The sequence below is a fragment of the Dicentrarchus labrax genome, unplaced genomic scaffold, assembly GCF_905237075.1.
Source record: "Dicentrarchus labrax unplaced genomic scaffold, dlabrax2021, whole genome shotgun sequence".
NCBI lineage: Eukaryota > Metazoa > Chordata > Actinopteri > Moronidae > Dicentrarchus > Dicentrarchus labrax.
In genome coordinates this window covers 19,557,800-19,578,637 of record NW_026136720.1, presented here as the reverse complement: position 1 = coordinate 19,578,637, position 20,838 = coordinate 19,557,800, and the positions used below count along the sequence as shown (strand labels likewise).

At 39.7% G+C, this 20,838-nt stretch overlaps 1 long non-coding RNA gene across 1 annotated transcript; it reads left to right on the top strand.

Annotated features, from left to right (window-relative positions):
- The first annotated feature begins 299 nt into the window (after window positions 1–299).
- LOC127352801 (uncharacterized) lies at window positions 300–17,030 on the top strand. The gene is made up of 3 exons (XR_007881189.1): window positions 300–368; window positions 13,301–13,517; window positions 16,824–17,030. It is a non-coding gene; the product is annotated as an uncharacterized LOC127352801 (long non-coding RNA).
- Window positions 17,031–20,838: the final 3,808 nt, after the last annotated feature.

Genomic DNA, 20,838 nt, shown 5'->3' with positions numbered 1-20,838 from the left:
AATACACTGGATAAGAGAGAAGTGTAAAGCAACCTGACACCGAGACAGAGAGACAGATAAGAGGTAGAGATATAGGAGGAGGAGGGTGTGTCCCGGCTCTCTCCTCACACAAAGTGCCATTGTCCTCTGAGCCTTGCACACGTCAACGATGGGTTTTGAGTGACACAAGGCACCCAAAAAACCTCAGGGTCCAAAATGGCACCTTTGTTTCCTCAGCTCACATTGTGGTGGACAAAGAGCGCACTGCAACTGGCAGTGTGGGGGAGGATACATTGAAAGTGTAGTTTATCAAGCAGCCACTTCACACTGGAAGCACTCGGTCAACAGGGAGAAAAAGTTTGGGGAAGATGACTGAGATGCCAGTATAGGTACTGACATTTATTTTAATTTTAGGAGCTCTACATCTAAATGGTTTGTACATTTTGATGAATGTGGTCTAGACTGGGAGTATTCAAAATGTAAGACAAAAAAGATGTAATATTTAAAACTTTTCCATGGCACTTTTTATGTGGAAAGGTTTGTGTAGCATGTTACTTGTTTCCCTTGCTAAGTGTGACTGCATATTTGTGATGTATAACATCAGAACAGTGCAAAATAACAAATTGTAGTTAAGCATTGTAAGTTTGGTGGGCCATAATACATTTACATAAAATACATTAGACAAAAAAGGCATTCGGTCAATGTAATAAAAAAATTAATAATAACAATAATTTTTAGGAAATCACATATTATAAATGTAATATAGTTACATATGATTTTAGAAAAAAAAATCACATCAGGCTTGCAACGGGCTTGGTCCTTTAGTACAGCTAGATCAATTTTTTAATACTTTATATAATGATGGAACGTGTTATCTCTGTTATCCTGCACTAGCACTGGAGAAACAATCTGCTTGTGACACATCTATACTTTATTTTATTGATGGATATTTTTCATTATTTAATGGCTTCATTTACTCATGTCACAGCCCATTTTAAACCCTGTTCATTCCTGTAGCTACAATATTGTGTATGAAATTAAAAGCGAGGCATGTTCAGCTGTGTTTATAGAACACGACCTGGCAGAAAGCAAAGTCTGGAAAAAGATTGCTGTCTGAACTGTTCATGCAGATCATTTATCAGTGTCTTGACAAGACTTGATTCTCAAAGAGCAGCTTTATAATGCCTCTGCTCACACATGATTAACCCACTCCGGTGTTTACAGACTGATTACAGTGTAGACCTCCTCTCAGGAGTGGCAGTGCACTGATTTCACTGATATCTTTGACTCTTGTTAGTTTTGCTGCACCTGGCAATGTAGGCTACATCTTTGTCATTCTTATTAGTACAGGATGCCCAGTGTGAACCTGAGCAGAGGGCTAATCAACAGAATAACTGAAAACACCACAGTGTTTGTGTGGGATCTTTAAGACAAGAGCAAGTGATTAATCTAATAGACCTTTTTCAAAGCCGCCATTTTGACATGAAACGGTAGGGTAAACACAGGTGTTAGAAATACTAATTAAGGTTCCGTGTCATTTACGGTCAAACAAAGTCAGGCTGCTGCTGTTGTGCATGTTGGCTCACTGGAAAGGCTCTGCTACACTGAATGGCACAGAGCGTTAAATCACTGGTAACACTTGCATTTACACTACTATTTGATGTGAACTGTTGAACTTCACATGAGATTTGTAGGCAGCTAAAGATGTCATGACTGGTGCAACTTGACAAACCTGATCAACATTTCTCAATATCCAAAGTACAGACATCCTTGTGTTACACCACAATTCAGACTGATATAACTTCTTTAACAGGTTGTTTCACAGTATAGGAGCCCACATGCCTAATACTTAATCTGCCTGCTGTTTTTGCTCATCTTCTATGTCCCGTTCCAGTGCTACTATGCTATGTGTATTGTGATATTTCTTAGCAGCTAACCATGTGATTTCCTGTGATGTCACTGTGATGATAGATGACATACTGAAAGTCACAGTTTGAAGATTTAGCATAATGCAAGTCAGGAACGTCCCAGAGTGTAGTCACCCTCAGAGAGAGGGGTGTGCGGCATGTGAGGGTGCAAATTTGTAGCAACCATCTGTTAAAGAGTGTGTGTGTGTGTGTGTGTGTGTGCGTGAGACTGGAACACCTTCACACACAGAGTGACACTATGTGCATGAGTGGAACTATCAAAAGATGCTTGTGTTTGTACGTGGGGGACAACTTGGTTACTCCAGAGCTCGTCTTTTGATAGCAGTCACTAAACCATGACACAGCTGGCCTACGAAATCCACTCCCCTCTCTCCCAGCTATCCTCAACCCCCTCCTCCTCCTCCCCCTCTGTCTCACTCAACTCCCTCATCCTGTGGACTGGGCAAAGTCCCCCCGTCAGATGTGGCCCAGCCGAGTGTGGTGGAGCTTGCCTGGTTTAACGCAGCGGGGACCAGCGTAGGCTATTGTGCATGATCTTGCAGCGCAGCAGGTAGCCGGCAGAAGCCGCATGGCAGGAGCCTTTGAAGAGAAGCCGACAGGGGCCAAGTTTGTGGGGATAGTTGGGGTTTAAGGAGGAGAAAGGGAAAAGGCAGGGGGGCTGAAGGGGGAGCCCCCAAAACAGCAGTTTAATAAAGATATTTAATACCTCAGAGAGGCCCCGCTTTGACTCTTTGAAGGAACATGGGGATGAAAAAAGGGGGCCAGACAGCTGATCGTTCAACACAATCCAAGAGGTGAAGGGAGGAAAAAGAGGAGGGGAAAGGAAGCAAAGAATGAGGGGAGGGAAGACGAATGAGCGGAGCTATCTCCAACCATATTTTGCAGCACCGCCTTTAATGTGTCATCATTTTAGAAACAGTTACATTTTCCGCAATGTGACTCATAGAAAGGCAACTTTATGTTAGTTACTGTTTTGGATGCAATTATTATTTTGGATAGAAAATTGCATTGAAACCTCAAATGGATTCTCCTGAAATCTTGTCAAAGCCATGTACAATACATTGTGACGCCCATCCCACTTTGGAGTTGTCCTGTCTTGCCTTAGGATTTGCATTAATGCTAGTTTAATAAATTACTCTTGTTTTAAGTTAATCTTTTGCGTGGATTCCCTGCTCGTCACAGTCCCCGTGCTAGTTTGTGACAACATTAGAAAGCTGATTAGAAAGCCAGTTATGCATACATAACATGGCAAATCAGTTTTACTCTGGAGAAATCCAGCTGGGTATACCAGGTTTATCTAATCACTCCTCCATAAGTTTCTCATTTATATTACATTTGAGAAATCCGCTTGCTGGAGAAGGTTGACGGGAACCCGACATGTAGAGCCTTTATTTGATTGCACCAGATCAGACATTGTCTCACTGTTGTGTGTTTATAGTTATTTTCATAAATATATGAGCTCAGCTGAGTTTTCAATGGGTAAATATCTTCAAAGTAAGCTAAGTTTGGTCACTGATGATTCATCCTTTGTGACTGAACTTCACACAAAAGGAGAGCCAAAACACAAACAGCAACTCTGTCACCATGGATCTTGAGCTCAGTCTGAGGAAAACTAATCAAATGAGTAACTGTCCCATCTGTTTCCAGATTCAGACCATTTATTACATTTGGAAAGTAATTCTGATCATGAATAAATGACACTTAACCCTCTGTCTAGCACTCCCTACAGAGGTGTACACACAAATACACAAAATTACGCTGCCAAGGCAGAGTCTGGGCTGCCCCGCCATCTGAAAGAGTCTTGTTGTCTCGTGTAGTGGCCGTGGGCAGAATTTTCAATCTATGACCAAGCTTAATGTGCAGGATCGGACAGGAGCAAGGCATTGTGCCCCCAGCGCCAGCCCTCCTCCATATTCATACAACCAGGGCGGAATCTAATAAACGTAGGCTTAGGGGAATCAATTGTCTCACATGGGAAAAGCAGCTAATTGTCCGGCGTCACAGGCAAACAATGCCTCAGCTATGCGAGCTTGGAAACGGACTGTTGTGATTATGTATGTGATGTGTTCACTGTTGAGAACGTAAAGAACGCCAGTGAGGGTGGATATATCCGTGTGAACATGCGTGTAGGCTGAGCAGTCCCTGTAGGCGTACATTTCTACATCTTTAAATATTCCTGTTCTCACGTTCCCTCTGCCATATTTTTGCGGTTCTCACACAAATTGTAAAGTTCGAGTTTGTAACACTGAGGAGGATCTATGGGTAGAAATGGAATATAATATTCAAAGATATGTTTTCATTAATAAGTGTATAATCCCCTGAAAATGTGAAAAATGTTGTGGTTTTTCTCCACAGAGGGAGCGGGTCCTCTTCTACGGAGTCTGCCATGTTGAACTGCCATGTTTCTACAGTAGCCCAGAAAGGACAAACCAAACACTGGCTCTAGAAAGGGTCTTCACTTTTGAAAATGTGTTTCTTAAGAACATGTTCAAACAGCTAAAACCAACTTAGGTAAAATACATTTTGTCATGCAGAAATACAATCGACCATAGCTTTGAAACCAAGACGACACTTACGTAGCTACTGTGCCCCCACAGGCAGTCACAGGCCTGTTACTGCCCTCCGAGAATGAAGTATCGTGTCTAATCTGAACGTCAGATCTCAGGTTGTCCTGTGCAGAGTTATGTTACTCACCTAAGTGTGGCCCTCGAGCTGTTTGATGTTTTTGACTGATTTTGTTCTGTGGATCTATGAAGCCGACATTTTTATTTTATTAACTTGTAAGGGAATTGAATGCTGTCGTTACAAAGAAAACACTTCAAAGGTGAAATGTAAAAATGACGGCATTTAGATACAAGTGCAGTAGGCTAATTAAGTCCCAGTAATTTTTGATGTTGCACACTCTGTGTCAATTTCCTTATCATTCAATAATGACATTTTGGCCCTCCGGCCTTCTTCAAAATCAACGCAGGTGAAATCTTTGAAAAGCCGAACTTTTCTTCCAGCACCTCACTACAATATTCTTAATATTATCTTATAATTTTTGATGACATCTAGCTGGAGGCTGAATGCACTTATTGTAAGTCGCTATAAACAAAAACATGTGCCAAATGAATGTAATATAAAATACAGACTGCGACCTTTAGGGGCAGCGCTAGAGGGGTGGCATAGGGTGGCCTTCCCATGAATTCTTCTCTAGATCCGCCCCTGGTAACTTTATTAGTACTCTAGTACTGACAAAATACTGAATGCAGTTGTAAGGAAGTATTCTTACACTGATATATATTACTAGGTCTGAATATTTCCTCCACTATTGTTTTATGTGTGATTAGGGGTGTTCTGGGTTCCCTGACATGTACACCTGCAGCTTCCTCTTGTGTAGTAGGCCTATATTGGCAGAAGCACAACACTGTAAACAAATGCCTTGCTAAAGGGAACATATAAAACTTTTTTCCAAAAAGGTAAAATATTTTAAACTCTTGACACTTGGAGTGAAACATTAGAAATGATCAAAATCTGTAATAATCTCCACAAACTATTGTTTGGTGTGTTTTTCCTTCTATGTTTTGGACCTGTTTAAGCACATAAACATATAATCAACAAAGGCGGAACATAATGTGTTTTTAGTGTTTTATTTTTACTGTGCCTGATGTCAGCACTGTCATTTAATACACATAACCTTCGGTGCAGCAACATAATAATGATACAAAACAACACAGACAGGAAGATGATGCAAGGGGACATAAAATATGTTACACCAATTTTTTTAGCTTCTTTCTTACAGGTTTCAACTCACTAAACTCAGCCCTCTGTAGCAAATGAAGACAATTTATCACCTTGAGGATCTAAATGGCCTAGTTAACTGAGGATCCCATTACTGGCGCTGCCACAACTCTCACTTTCCTCCCCTGTCGAGCTTTGATTTGTTACCTGGTAATCTGTCTCCCCAAGGCGAGCATTTCCCCCATATCATTTTTCCTGTGGTATGTGACAATATGTGCTATGTTTACAGTTTTAAAAGTCTGCCAAGGCTCTGTACCAGAACCGAAAGGGATGGTAAGAAATCATATGAAAAGGTTTTCAGAAACAGCACTGCAAAAAGATGTCCAATGCTGCTGTTTTATACCTTTAATACTTTATTCCTTGGGAAAGAGACATTTTAAGTAACATAGATTTATTGAAAAAACAGTATGTTGCCTTTCTTCATTTAAATATTGGTTCTCAAAATCCCCTCAAATTAATTTCAATTAACTCAAAGTGCCTGCCACTGTGGTGAGAATATTACATCTGAACATGGAATAATGTGAAATGTGTCCAAACCAGCATCTGGAAATGACCAACTCATAATAAACATGATGGTTCACAACATGATCAACAAGGTAATAAAACAGACAAAAAGTGAAAACAAAATAATGTTCATTTAGTCTCTCCTCTAATGTTTGCCTTTTTCTTGTGAATTAGTTGATATTTTTTTTTCCGTTTTAGGGTCACTAAAAAAGCAAAAAAAACCTTTTTGGTAAAACTGGCATTGACATTGGTTTGCTTTAGCGGCCACAAACAAAAAGGTTGAGACGCACCGGTGTGAACTACAAAACTTTGTTGTTTCTAACAACAAACAGACCTGACTGACCCAGCTACACTTTCAGAAAGCCCTTACAAAGTGTGTATTTTCTGTCAAAACACCCCAACAATCATTCAGAACTCCTGACATAAAATGTCCTGATTATCACCAAAATAACTCTCTTTAACTCGTCAAGATGCAGCAGAGATATCGCAACCTGAATGGCTCTGTGTCCTTTGTGATTTTGGCTGCTGAATTCTCTCATTGTGGGACTAATGGAGGAAGAGATAAGATTTTTTGGTGCTGTTTAACACCGCAGTCCCCCTGGCTCCAGCACTTGTGGCTAGCCAATGGGCTGTCGGGCTGGAGGCCGGGAGGTGTAGGGTTACGAGATGACAAGAACAATGGGCCGAGTGCCGAGTCAGCACTATCTCCCTGCTTCACTCTCCCTGCTACTTCGCTCCTTTTTTTCCCTCCAACTAATCTGGCCAACCAGTGGCAGCTTTGTGCTGTGTAGGGAGAATATACACACTTGTTGACACACACACACACACACACACACACACACACACACACACACACACACACACACACACACACACACACACACACACACACACACACACACACACACAAAGAAAGAAGGAAGTCAGTGGGGGGATGGGAGGATTGTGAGACAGAAAAAAAAGCATTGCAGGCACTATTGTCTGTGCAGATGTGAAATGGCCAAACTTTTCACTGTACACTTGAGCTAACAGTGAAGTTTGCTCTAACCCCAAACAGGAGTTGTTATAAATCAGTTTTGCTCTTTATTTTTCCACCATCTGAAATGTGTTAGAATGAACATAAAAAAATTAAAAAGATGTTGCAGATGTTTAATTTGTTACAGTTTTCAATTCAAGCTGAAACTAAGGTCTGTAGTTTACAGAAGTGTTGTGTTGTTGATGCATATCTAAGGCAGGAATTTGATTTCTATTTTGAATCTTGTTTGCGGTGCAAATATGGCAGAAAGCATGCAGATTTGTGGAAATCACTTTGTTGAACAAAATGTGTGTCTTTGTTTGCATGCAGTCTTATTTTCTTTATTAATACAGTGCAAAATGTCCAGTGGAAATCAGCTGTGTGAAGTCAGAGCAGCGTGGTCAACAGAAAGACATCATTGCTGAATTAATGGGTTTACTGTAGAGAATGAAATAAGATAAAGAAGCAAGCTAAATGCATAAATGAGAGATTCACTATAGCCGGTTGATGGTGGGCCAAGTGATTTGGTTTTTAAGAGTGAAAATGTGTGTCTGTGGTTTTCACCACAGACACACATTCAGGAACAAAGCAACAAATAAGATTTGAGGCATAACAGGTTACAAGTCGTCTCAACAGGTAATTAATGTAACTTTTAGAAGAACAGCATTAAAGGAAAGATACATTTGAGATGTCCTAGGATTACACAGAAGCAATGGCTTGTGCAGGTGAACATGAACTTATCTCAACATAATGTTGGTTCCAGACAATAATACAAGCTTTCATCTCACAGTCATTAAACTAGAACAATTGGCCTGTCAGACTTTTCAAACCCAAAGCACCTGGCAGGAATCAGGTTGTGTTGCTGAAGAAGAGAAATCCACTGTACTAAGAAAATAATGCCTGCCCATTTTAAACAGATAAGTGGTGATATTTCAAGGTTCAACAGATATTTTGAAACATTATCCACAGCTCTGTGTGGATTTGCTATATAAGGTTACCTGTTTAAAGGCATCTTCCCAACTTTGTGCTTACCATCTGGTACTAAATGGATACCAAAACCTGATACATAAGGTCTCCTACAGGAAAGATGAGCCAGCAAGGGTTAACAAAACAAATCTGAACTGTCTCTCAACAAAATATATAATGTTGCACTATAGGTTAATATTTTCTATATTTTCTTACATCTCATAGCAACTTCTCTTTTATTCATTCACTGTTTGAGGTCTGCTTGAATTTTTTACGTAAGAATCATGTAGTAGTCATCAAATCATTCAGTGCTTGACAGGAGCTCTGACTCTGCTGTCACACTACACTGATTTACTGAATTGGACTGAAATTGATGTTTGCTCATAGAAACTGGTGGATGAAACCCATCTATTTACTGCCTGGATCAGCGCGTCTATGCTACTGAATGTTGACAACTTGTTTTGTAAATATGACAAAATTGGTCACGCTAATAGGCATCAATAGACTGAAAGTGTCAGAGGAATTGTAGGCATCAAAAAGAACTCCACTTTATTATTACACATAAAATATGTATACAGACTGTTGCACCTCATGTACAGAATGATGTTGTGACTTTTTTCACACACACACACACACACACACACACACACACACACATAATGTACAAACATACAAACAACCTTCCTATTGACAACAAAATCATGACGTCCTGTTTCCTGCAGGCTGTTTTCCTGTAGTGTGACCCCCTTCTACCACCACTCTCCACCCCACGCTCCAACAGATGTCCCCTGCTGAGTGTGTAACAAATTTACAGCAACTCTTCCTTCCTATCAAAGAGAGAGGCTATGTTGTGTGTAAGCACGTGGGGGCATCTCACCTTTTAGCACTAATTATTGCCTACCAAAACCTTCAGTATAAAATCTTAAGAAATAAAAAGTTCTTTAACTCATGAACTTTGAGAAACATTACAGTGGAAGTCCAGTATTTATAGAGAATCTTTACAGAAGAAAGCGTTGTGTTAGGACAACTCTGGATATTACACAGTGTTCTTTTTGTTTCATCCCCTACCTAACATTATTGGCTTAGACCCGCATATCATGTATCATTGCACTCTTGTACTTTATATACCTTTACTGTAGTGGAAAAGTATGTATTGGTAAAATAAAAAGGGTAATAATTATGGAGTTGATATCCTCTGTCTACCTCTGCCACAGCTTGTAGACACATGCAAACACCCTTTTCGTTCATCATACCTCATGCCCTATGAGGTGTGATAGCATTCATTTAAACTCTCTTTGCACTCTGTGAGCTTTGAGAGGCAAAATGTTGACAAATTAGCACTTAAATACCCTGAAAATATGCAGAAGGGTGTTGCAAATTGTATATTTATCAACTCAGTCATTGACTGGATTTGTGTAAACCAGAAAAATGTAAGAGGCAAAAAATTAAGAAGGTGTTCAGCTATCTCAGGACAGATTGCTGTTTCAAATACAGTCTGTGTTTTGATTTCCTCACTTTAAGAGGACAGAAGAAGATCCAGACCGAACACCAGGATTTGCTTTGGATTCTCAGAGTGTGGCAAAATTGTCTATAGTAGCTTTATTTCGCCAATACATTTTTTCAAACACATCAGTAATCCATCTTTCATGTATTTCCTGTGCTCTATCCACATCTGTTCCCTTTTTTATTTGTCTGTAGTTATTATTGTCTATCTGTCTGTCAATCTGTCTGTCTGTCTGTCTCAAGGACTCATTACTAGTTGATGGTTAGCTAACCCATGGAGCCAGCTGGATTCCAGCACTGGTCTACACTAATTGCCTTCGGCCCTAAATCAGCTCTTACACACATGCACAAGCACACAATTGTCTCGCACATGCACACACACACACACACACACACACACACACACACACACACACACACACACACACACACACACACACACACACAAACACACACAATCATCACACACATTACTCTGGTTGCCTGCAGTCCTAAATGAGCGCCATAAAGCAGAGAGGGGGTCGGCTCCAGCCTTCCTCGAGGGCCACTGTTGCCTCCTGATACAGATTGTAGCCTCACCCCGACTAAGAATGCCTTGTTCAAACGCTAGGCGTTTATGGCAGGTGATACCCAGGGGAAAGGTCAGAGTCCAGGTCAGAGGGAGAGATTGTCTTGGTCAGTAGGAAGTAAAAGGCCGGCGGGTAGGTAAATACTGTGAGATGGATGTGGAGGATTGTATGTACTGTTGTATTTTCATTCATCTTACATGTTTTCCCCCTTTTGTGTCTGTTTCTCTCTTTACAGTGATTCTGAAACAGATACAATCACTGCAGAGGCTTTGACACACGTTCAAACTCTTTTCATACAGTGACAATTAACTGAGCATGAAAGTTAATTCTTCAACACAGAAATATAGTTATAGAAATATATAGTGGCAAAGACCCACTTAGTTTTTTCTGGAGTTTTCAACCTGATCTCACTGTCTTCATTTGGGTATTGTTTTTTTTAAAACAATGCCTAACTCATCATTTTGCATTCCGTAATGTTTATAATGGTTTTAATGTCATATACTCTTAATTAAACCAATAAAAGATTCAAACTACATTTAGAGTGGAAATTGGGGTATTTCTATAGTGAAAGAATGCATACAGTCAGCATGAGTCAGGCAGTATGATGAGTGAATTTGAGGCAGATTTTTTGTTTTATATTGGTTAGATATTTGATGATTTTAAAATAGTTAAACACTTTTTTCAGTACTTTCTTTATTTTCTTTTATTTCTAACTGTTAAACTCTTTATAAAAGCGCATGTGTTGCTTTTTAAAATTGTTGTTATAATGCATCATGTCTTCCAAACATCATATGCAAATTATATTACACTAATTTGTTGGTACATAGTAATAGTACCTCAGCCATACAATTATCAGCATCTTCCTATTGCCCAGTGCTACTGAAGCAATTAAGCCTTCTATGGAGAGGTGGTGAGAGATGAATTGTGTGTAGTGCGTTTACAACTGGTGTGCAGTTTCACCTCTATGGTGTGGACTGACATTGGGTCAATGCTGAGTGAGATCTCATCCGCACCGTAAGGTTTGCCTACGGGTTTGTGTGTGTAATCCAGCTCTTTTCTTTCCCTCCCAGCTTCCAAACTGTGTAGATACGGCAGGACTTTATTGGATAATTGTGTGTTTGTCGTTGTTCTGGCTCAGAACTCCAGCACATTGGATCTAACATGAAATATTGACTCAAGGGTTCAAGTGCAAAATATCAGTTTTGAGGGTATTTTGTTTTCCATTCCAGGTGAGCAGTCTAGGACTCAGCTCATTTTAATAATTTAAACAACTTTAGGACATTGGTCGCAAACATATACAGACCAGGCAACAATGATGTTTTTATGGCCTGAAAGTGTCAGTGTCTTGACTGAGCTTGTCATTCACCTCAATTCATCTCAAATTAACTTGCTGAAGACCAGACTGAAGGCAAAAAGTCTCCTAAACTAACACAAAATGAAGCTGGCTGCAGTACGAGCCATGATAAGCCAATCCTGTCTCCTATACACAAATGGTATCAAACTAGCTATGATCAGACAGTGAGTGTAAACATGTACCATGTAATATTTGTATGTATGTATGTGTGTGTGTGTGCGTGTGTGTGTGTGTGTGTGTGTGTGTGTGTGTGTGTGTGTGTGTGTGTGTGTGTGCTGTCTGCATGCCAGTCCCAGAGCACTGAAGCATTACACTTGGGTACACATTGACCAAGTGCCCAGCAGCCAACGCCCTGGAGAACAGACTGGGCAGTGTAAGAGCCCACAGGAAATATGTGTGCGTTTGTGTGTGTGTGACTTGAAGAGAGGAAGTCAGACGGAGAGTTTGCACAGGTGTGTGAAGGGTGTGTGTGTGTGTGTGTGAGTGCGTTTCAGGTCTTGCAGCCGAGCTTGCCCTTTGAAACTCCCATGTAATGCTCTTTCTCCTTCCGTCTTTGAACATATCCCATGCAGAGGACCAGTGTGTTGAATATAAAGTTACAAAGAAGGGACTCTTTGTGTGTTTCAGCAGCTGCAGGAGACTCTTAGTGCTCTGGTTACTGCTAGACTGTCATGTTAAAGCACAAAATCAAGGTGAGGCTCAGAAAAGTGAACAGGACATACTCTCATTTTCCTCACAACTACTGTAGATCTACTTGAAGGTTCTTTTTAAAGTAAATAAGTCTCTAAACAGTGGTTTGCTTTGGTTGTGTGAACAGGAAAAACAACTCAAATATTGAAACATTGCAGTGTAATACTGCATACTAGTGTATTATTTCTGTTCAAGCATAACCCAACCCAAAGATTTAAGATATTTGAGGCAGATACCATGGATTTCAGATGTGATATAGCAAATGAGGAATGGAATGAGGTCTTCAAGAATGTCTAACTAAAACGAACTCAGCTTAAAATATTATGTAACCCAGCTGGACCAGATGGGTTAAAATACAAATAAACAATCAAACTATTGCCTTTTAACTTAATACTTCTTCTGTTATTAAAAACTACGGTTGTTCCGCCCCTTGCTATGATTGACAGGAAGTTTTGGGATGCATTTTGCGAGCAGGAAGAAGTGAACGTGACACAGAGAACGAGCACCTCCGAGCCTCCATATTGAACTTGAAGTAGATGCTCTGTGTAATAACGTTGAGCTTCATAAGAGTTGCAAGTCACAACAGTTATTGAGGTTGAGCAGTTGCCAGCTGAAAGGGAAACAACAGATCCACAAGTGCCGGTTTCATCCAATTAGCTGCGATTTACTTGCCTCTGTAAGATAGCTTCCATGTAAAGCTAGTATTTCTAGTATTTTAGTAGTTCAGTAGTTTATATTAAATGTTTAAAGAGAAACATTTTGATACTTAAAGTGTACATTTTATTGTAATATTCACCATCTTACTAAAAGAGGGGGAAAAAAACAAAATTTCCTTTCACTTACTCCTCATGTTGCCTGATAATTGAATAATTTGCCTCGCAGTATTTTGTTTAGAGATTGTGTGTTATATTTTGTTTGACTGTTACTTTTTAATGTGTAAGATAAATGGTTGGACTCATGATTAATACTTTAATTGTGGTAAAAACTGGGACAGTTTGGTGTTTTACAGATATTTGGCGGGACTCAGGACACCCAGCTTGAAACCAGAACAATCACAGGGACAAACAGGGATGTCTTCTCACCGCAGACCAGAAGGCCATTTAGGTTGACCGGAGGAGCACTTGGGCCAGTTGGAGGGCACACTGACCAACCAGAGGGCATTTGAGCCAACCAAAGGGGTCGTTGGGCCAATCTGAGGGCATGTGGGCCCCTCAAGTGTCCTTCTGGTGGGTCATTAGGAGAAAATGAAACAAGGAAGTGTCACATTAGGGCACAGACATGACCTCTTTAAGTCAAACAAAAGGCCTGGGGTAATTACCCCTGCAATATCCCAGTTTCATATCATCTTATAAATTTCAGGTTATTCTGATTAAGCTTTTTTTTGTGTGCCAATTTTCTCCCTCCATTTTGAGTGCTGTGTGTTACCATGGTGATGTAATACACTCCTCTCTTTCACTCCTATGGGGGATTGTTGTCTTAGCAATATAAATTCACAGGCTGGAGTAGATAGATAACACACAATACAATGCCAGTCTGCAGGCCACACACACACACCTGGGTGGTCCTTCAAGAGCTACAAGGGTTAATGACAGTCCTGTTTGGAGGGATTGACTCCTAAGCCACAACCACACACACACATCCATATACACATAAACACAGGCACATACACACTCTCACACACAAACTATGACTAACAACAACAACAGTGATGTGCTGGTCAGTCAGTGTCTGTAGACGACTCTGACTTGTTTGCTAGTTGTTTGATGGTCTTCAGTGTGTGTGTATATGATTGGTTCACTGCAGTCATCTGATTTTCCACTCACAGAAATCTACATGAAAATAAAAGGCCTGTTAAATAATAAGCACAACTCGGTTTCAACAGCAGGATTTTGGATGTAGAAGAATGATCACTGCACTGTAAATAAGGCCTTCCTAATTTGTTCTACATGGTCGCCTACATCTCTGCATGAAACAGTTCACAAAGGACAATGAAACTGATAATGATGTCAGACACATTGTGGCTGTGGAGGGAATCTGATTACGTACTGAATGTAAACTGGTAACTAAGGGCTTAAACACTTAACCACATTATCAGATTATCCGTCTTAACCAGACTACTCACAGTGATCAAAACAAAGTTTCACGCACCCAATCACGAATTACGAAGACAACTTTTTGTCAACTTTTTCTGTGGTAACATATTTCATTAAAGCTGCCACCATCTAGACATCAGACACAGGAAAATATGTAAATAAGAATGTAATGAAACTAAATTGTGAGTGCACCAGTAACAGAGGGCAGGAGGGGGACAGAAAGAGACCAGCTGAGACTCAGTTGTGTCTGTCCCACTCCTTACTAGATTCTTTTTCGTTTACCAGCTGAAAAGAGGACGATGAAAAAGGGATTCTGCTGTTTACTTTTTGTATTGGTTTTTCATTGTGGACCTGGACATGCTGTCGTGGATCTTTTTCACATGTAAACAGTGTTTTAGAAGTTAGATACATTATGACTTTGTGTGAAACAATACGACCAGAACTTCACCAGTGTTGAGACATGTGTAGGTAGCGGGACAGAACAGTAACAATATGTCGAAACTGTAATGTGACTACCATAAAACTTCAGTTAATAGCAGGGTCCCAATTAGATGCAGATCTCCTTTAACAGTCTGGTGTGGTCAATTAGACACCTAGTCTGGATTTTATAGTTCTTCGGATGTATAAAACTTCTTATAGCCTGCTTGAGCTAGTTATAAGCTGCATTTTTATACAAATAACATTCATATTGATTTAAATAAACAATTTGATAGATAGATATATCCTATTTTTGCTGGACAAGCTTTATGTACAAAATGATCAAAATGTTCCAAATAAAAGCAGGTTGAGTTCAGTGATTAAGGCCAATAAAAGCCTGGGCTATTAATTGAAGTTTTACAGCATACTGATCCTTAGAGTACAGCTAAATATATCAGCATGTCAGAAATGTTTTTTGTTTACTTGTTCTCTATATGTAAAGGTTTTTGCTTTTCAACCTGTGCTCAACACGCCACTGTTGTATGTTTTTATTTATGTATGCGACAATGGTAACATCCTGTTACCATTACCAGCTGCAGAAGTTGTTGTGGCTGAAGTGACGTGTTACTGGAAAAACCTCATAGTCTTCATAGCTCTTCAAATCGATGAAGTCATACTTCTCTAAATCTCCTCTCACGCCTTCTAGGTTACACATACATGTTTGTGAGTTTCTGATGAGGGATGTTTTCAAACGCCATTAAACAACGAGAGGATTTAGCCAAATAACATGATTGGTCACAGATGTGGTACCAGCTGTAAACCTCAGCGAGTTATTCTTCATTGGTTGCTATGCCAACTCTGCCTGTCACCATGGAGCTAGTGAGCCATCATTCTTTTCTCCTCTTTGATAATCTTTCATATTACAGTTAAAAATACGGGGGAGCTACGGGGGAGCTCGGCTCTCCTGAAAGAGACATTAGCCTCATTAGAGAGATTTAGGGGTAGCTCTAAAATATTGTAACCTTTCTGAATAAATGTTCCTGTACATTTAGGTTCCTAAAATAAAAAAAAAAGCTAATAGTCAACATGCATATTTATTTGTGCATTACAGATTTGTGTCACAATGCTGTCTACTGCTGCTGTGGTCATTCAGTAAACTTTTTAGGCACAATATTTGGGTTGGTAGTTGTTGTTTAAAAGCTATAATGCCCTTGATGGTATTGTATACAAAAGAAAACATCATCTGCTGTATTATTACTGCTGTACTGTTTCTATGAAGTCTTGTGCTTTTTGAGATTTTATTGAATGTAAATATTTAAAACTTCTTTTATTTTTGTTTATTTGAAAGTGTAAATAAATCGCTAAAGGAGGAAAGCGGGGGGAAGGGAAGGTCTAAGATGACAACAAATGGAGGGCTGTGTGTGTGTCTGCCTGTAAAAACAGCTGCTAGTTTTGTTTTGGGAACCAACATCATCACCACACACACACACACGCACACACACACACGCACACCCATACTAACACCCAGACTGAGCCAAGTAACCCAAAAGGAGAGAAATGCGCTTGTCACGCACCTTCCCCACCCACTCCTTTGCAAAACAAAAGCCAATCACTTTGGGTTTGTATTCACACTGTGGTACACACAAACACACAAAATACTTATGGCCCTCTTGTCTTTCCACTCAAACGCTAAGACATATTCTTTGTTTTTGCGTACAAATACTCACACACATATACAAACTCAAGCACTCCCCTCCCACAAACACGCACACAAGAACATCCACAAACAAACACTTACTCTTGTTCTTCCATTCACTGACTCATTTCAAATAAAAGCCAGGAACGCTGTAGGAAACTCTAGATATTCAAACCCACTAATTTAGATCACATTTTACACGTTTTAAATCAGCGTAATCACATTTTTTTTTTGGTTGAAATGCATTGTTTGCTTCTTAAGTCGTGCTTCGCAAAGTAACAATTTTATTACGCATGCAATATGCGCGTGTGTGTGTGTGTGTGTAGGTGCCAAGGGTTGGACCAGGGCTTGGTGCCAGCGTGGATAAAGAGCAGATGGCGACCTTGACAGGGCAGAAAACCTCCAGTTCCCACATTCTCCTGTTCTATTCAACCTTCACTCCTATACTTCCAATGGCAGCATGGCATGTGTGGCAGGGATTGCTTAGATTTATACTTGAATGCGCCATCGTTTTTAAGAAATAAAAAAGGAACAAAAACGTCTGCTCTCTTGTGCATACTTTTTCTTTTCATGGGGTAATCATACAAGTTATGGGAACTGGGCAATTATGACCCCTTTGCCATGATAAGAGAGTGAACAGTCTCATGTATTGTAGACTTGAATGGAGGTTAGGTGGCTGATTAGCAGAAAATCACCACTGTCTTAATATACAAATATACTTGATCTGCATGATACATTTACAATGCGCACTTTTAAGCATTAATTCAACAGTCTTTCCATATTCTCTTTATTATTTTTGCTTCATTTGACATCAGCTCAGCACAGAGACTGATTCAAAAAACCCTATTTTACTGTCACAAAATCCTATCAGAGACTGGAATCTGATCTGCATTGAAATGCAGATCAGATTCCAGTCTACCTTCAAATTGTATTTTATAACACACCTTTTTTTGCCGCTGGGTTGATTGTCAGCCACATCAACAACAAATTTGAACTGACACTTCGAGGAGCATCGAACCAGCCTGGAGAAATATCTGCAAGTAAATGGTGATCACTAGTTATAATTCACAAAGGGTAAGACCACAATCCAATAGCAGCAAAGTCCCTCCATCCAAGGCAAACTTTATTTAGTCATTAAAAAAAAAGGGAAGAAATGAACAGGAAACAGTTACAGGACTGTAAAAAATGTGAACTATGAATGTGAACTACATAATTTTATCCTGTTTGAACTGAAGTTTGAGGTGGCTCTTGTGGAGTGCTAACTTGGAATAGTGGATAATACCGGATGTTATATTTTTCTGTGTGATTTCTGTGTGATTTGTATTTGAATAATTGTATATTTGTATATTTGTATTTGTATATGTATATATTTTTATGCACCAACTGCACCAGGTCACATTCCTCATAGGCATAAAAACCTACTTGGCAATAAACAAATTCTGATTCTGATTCTGATGTTGTATTTTGGGTATTTTATAGGTTGTTTGTTGCCTTACTTGTCTATTGAGTTTCTCCAAACCTGTTTATCGTGTTTCTTCTTCGTGGAGTTTCTGACGGCTTGTGTAAATATGTTACACTCCTGAAAGAAAATTAGTTAAAAATGCTCATGTTTCACTTTTAAGGCTTCAGTGGTATGAACTATGTTAGTATGTTAGTAAAACGGTCCCAGTTGGACTAGTTTCAAAGTTGCAGTGTTGCAAAGGTGTTTTCTTTTTATCCTGGTTCTAGACCCCTGACTCACCTTCCATATATTAGATATATTCAGTTATTCAAATAGATCTAGTGTTGTGTCTATTGATTGCCTTTTTTCGTTCAGTTATGGGAACAATTGACCAATCAGAGCTTTTTGTTGACATGATTGAGAATGTCATCTCCCTATAGAGTTACAGCTACAAATGGCTACATTAATGAAAAATGGCCACAGAAAAATAGCAGCAAGCGAGCAGCTGTATAGGTTCAGAAATAACTCTTACATCAACATATTTCTTTGATAAATGTTAACATTGTGACAATGTGAATTGAACAGCTTCCATGTCAACTAAAATGATGCTGGCGGGGCGGATGCATCACTTACTGATTGTTTGGGGAAATACAATAAAGTGACATACATTTTTATAATGTTTGCAACATTGCACTCAGCAAGTGTCAGCAATTTAATTTGACATTATCCTCTGATCTACCAACTTTATATAACCAAATAGTGACTCTAAAAAGTAGCAGCTGACATAAGTCTTTGTTACAGTGAATATCTTTTCTGAGAACTTGATGATCTCTCATTCATTAGAACTATTTAGGCGGCAATTTCCCCAAAATGTACATACAGCTTATACTGCAGTCGAGAATGACATGTTTCATATTTAAAAGTAAGTGGGTAGTTTATCTCGCTAAGCCACAAACATTTCTTCACATCCTGTTTCTTGAGAAAGAAGAAGGGGATCACTGAGACAGACGGTGAGGAGGACATGAAAGATACAAGAGAGGAAATGAGGGATGTATCTGAGGACAAAGACAAAGATGGCTGAAGAAGAAGTGGATCGTGAACGAACCTTCTGCCTCTTCGCACTGGTGGATTCCCGGGCCAAAGGTCAATTTCTGCTCCTTTCAGACAGACACAGTGACATTTAATTACCTGACCTATCTAAGTAAATTTGTTTGATCCAGAGGTTTAGCAGTAATTTCTGTGTACTCGCATTTGCAGAATGATGGAAAACCAATAACCTGTGAGACCTGTGGCACTCTGAGGTGGAAAAACATCAACTCGAAGAGTCAAAGGATGCTGAAATTTGCCTTTTGTTCATTTATGTGAAATTGCTAAGATGCGTAGAGAAAACGCTATAGCAGATTGGAAAGGCTCCACAACACAGCTGGTGCTGTTATATAGTCTGTGAGAGTTAAAACAATCATAAATCACACTTGACATTAGTGATGGCTACGTTTTCATTATATCCAAGAAAAAAAATATAGCAGTGATTTTTAATTGACTTCTCCACACGCCAATAAATTTCAAGTGATATGATAATCAAATGATTATGATGTGGAATGAGGAGTGAGACATTTTCATTCATTAAATCTTTCCCTTATGCAGATCAAAACACTCCATTTGTATCCACTATACTAATTCAATCTTCTGAGATAAAAATGAAATGAATACTTTCACCAGCTACGCAAGTGGGGCAATCACCCCTGTGGTAGATTAAACATGATAGAGTGCCCTCAAGGGTGCCGTTCCATTTCCATTACCAATTTTTTTAAATGCGCCGAGTTGTGCCACGCCACGCCTCACCAAGATGGATCCTCTCTGGAGTAAGGACTATGGACTAACTGAATCTCTGTTGTTTGAAGTTAGTTTCTCTCCTACTCCTATCCCTGTTTGGACTCAGATATTTGCTTTATTTTACTGTTTCATGTTCACTTTCAGCTGTATAGGAGCTGCTAATGAATAATTTCCTGAATATGCTGCTTCATAATAAAAGCTTTTAAATAAGAACCTTGAACTTTCATTGTAAGGAATTTATAGGATATTAAATGTGCTTATCCCCAATAAGCTGAGCTTAGTTAGTCTACATACTGCAGGGAGGAAGTTGGCCATGTTTATCTATGCTTTAGAAAGTAAGCGCTGGGAAACAATCAGAAAAAAACTTGATTGACTTCTTTGTTCTCGCTAACGCTGGTCCCCCTCTTCGTTCAGTCTTGAGCTCTGCTGACCATCGCTGCTCTCTCTGCCTGACACGCCTTTAAGCGGGTAGCCCTGTTGTAATGGAGACACAAATTCCTGCCGCACTGGGCTGGTGTGCCGAGTCAGACTTAGTCAAGCCAGCACATGTGTATAGAAAAGGGCCATAGGGTGCTAATCCTAACCTGACCATAAATACATCCCAACTTTCTCCGTGCTGGTGACCTTTAAAGGTTTTTTTTCCCTCTGCCCCTCAAGCCTGAGTCTGCCACTGGTTTTTCCATAACTATAAAATGATTAAAAGTCCTAAAAGCTTTTTCTTTGTTTCCAATTTTAGAAAAGTACCATATAACTGTAAGTCTCAATGACTGCTATGCACCAAAGAGAGAATATCACTAGATCATTTCATCTTGCCTACAGTATGTATGTGTATCAAAGAGCGAGAGAGACAAAGAAACAGAGAGACAAAAAGACATAAAAAAACAGAAAGACAGATGGCCATGTACTGTATTACCGATACAAACACTGATAAACAATAAAACCATAGGCTCTTGGCATCAGGAATACCTAAAGAACCTGATTTGATGGCCCCGCTTAGGTCGGCATTTGTTTCAGTCCTCCACCCTTTGCTCCCCATCTGGCCTCCATTGTCTGGTAGCCCTGAGCGA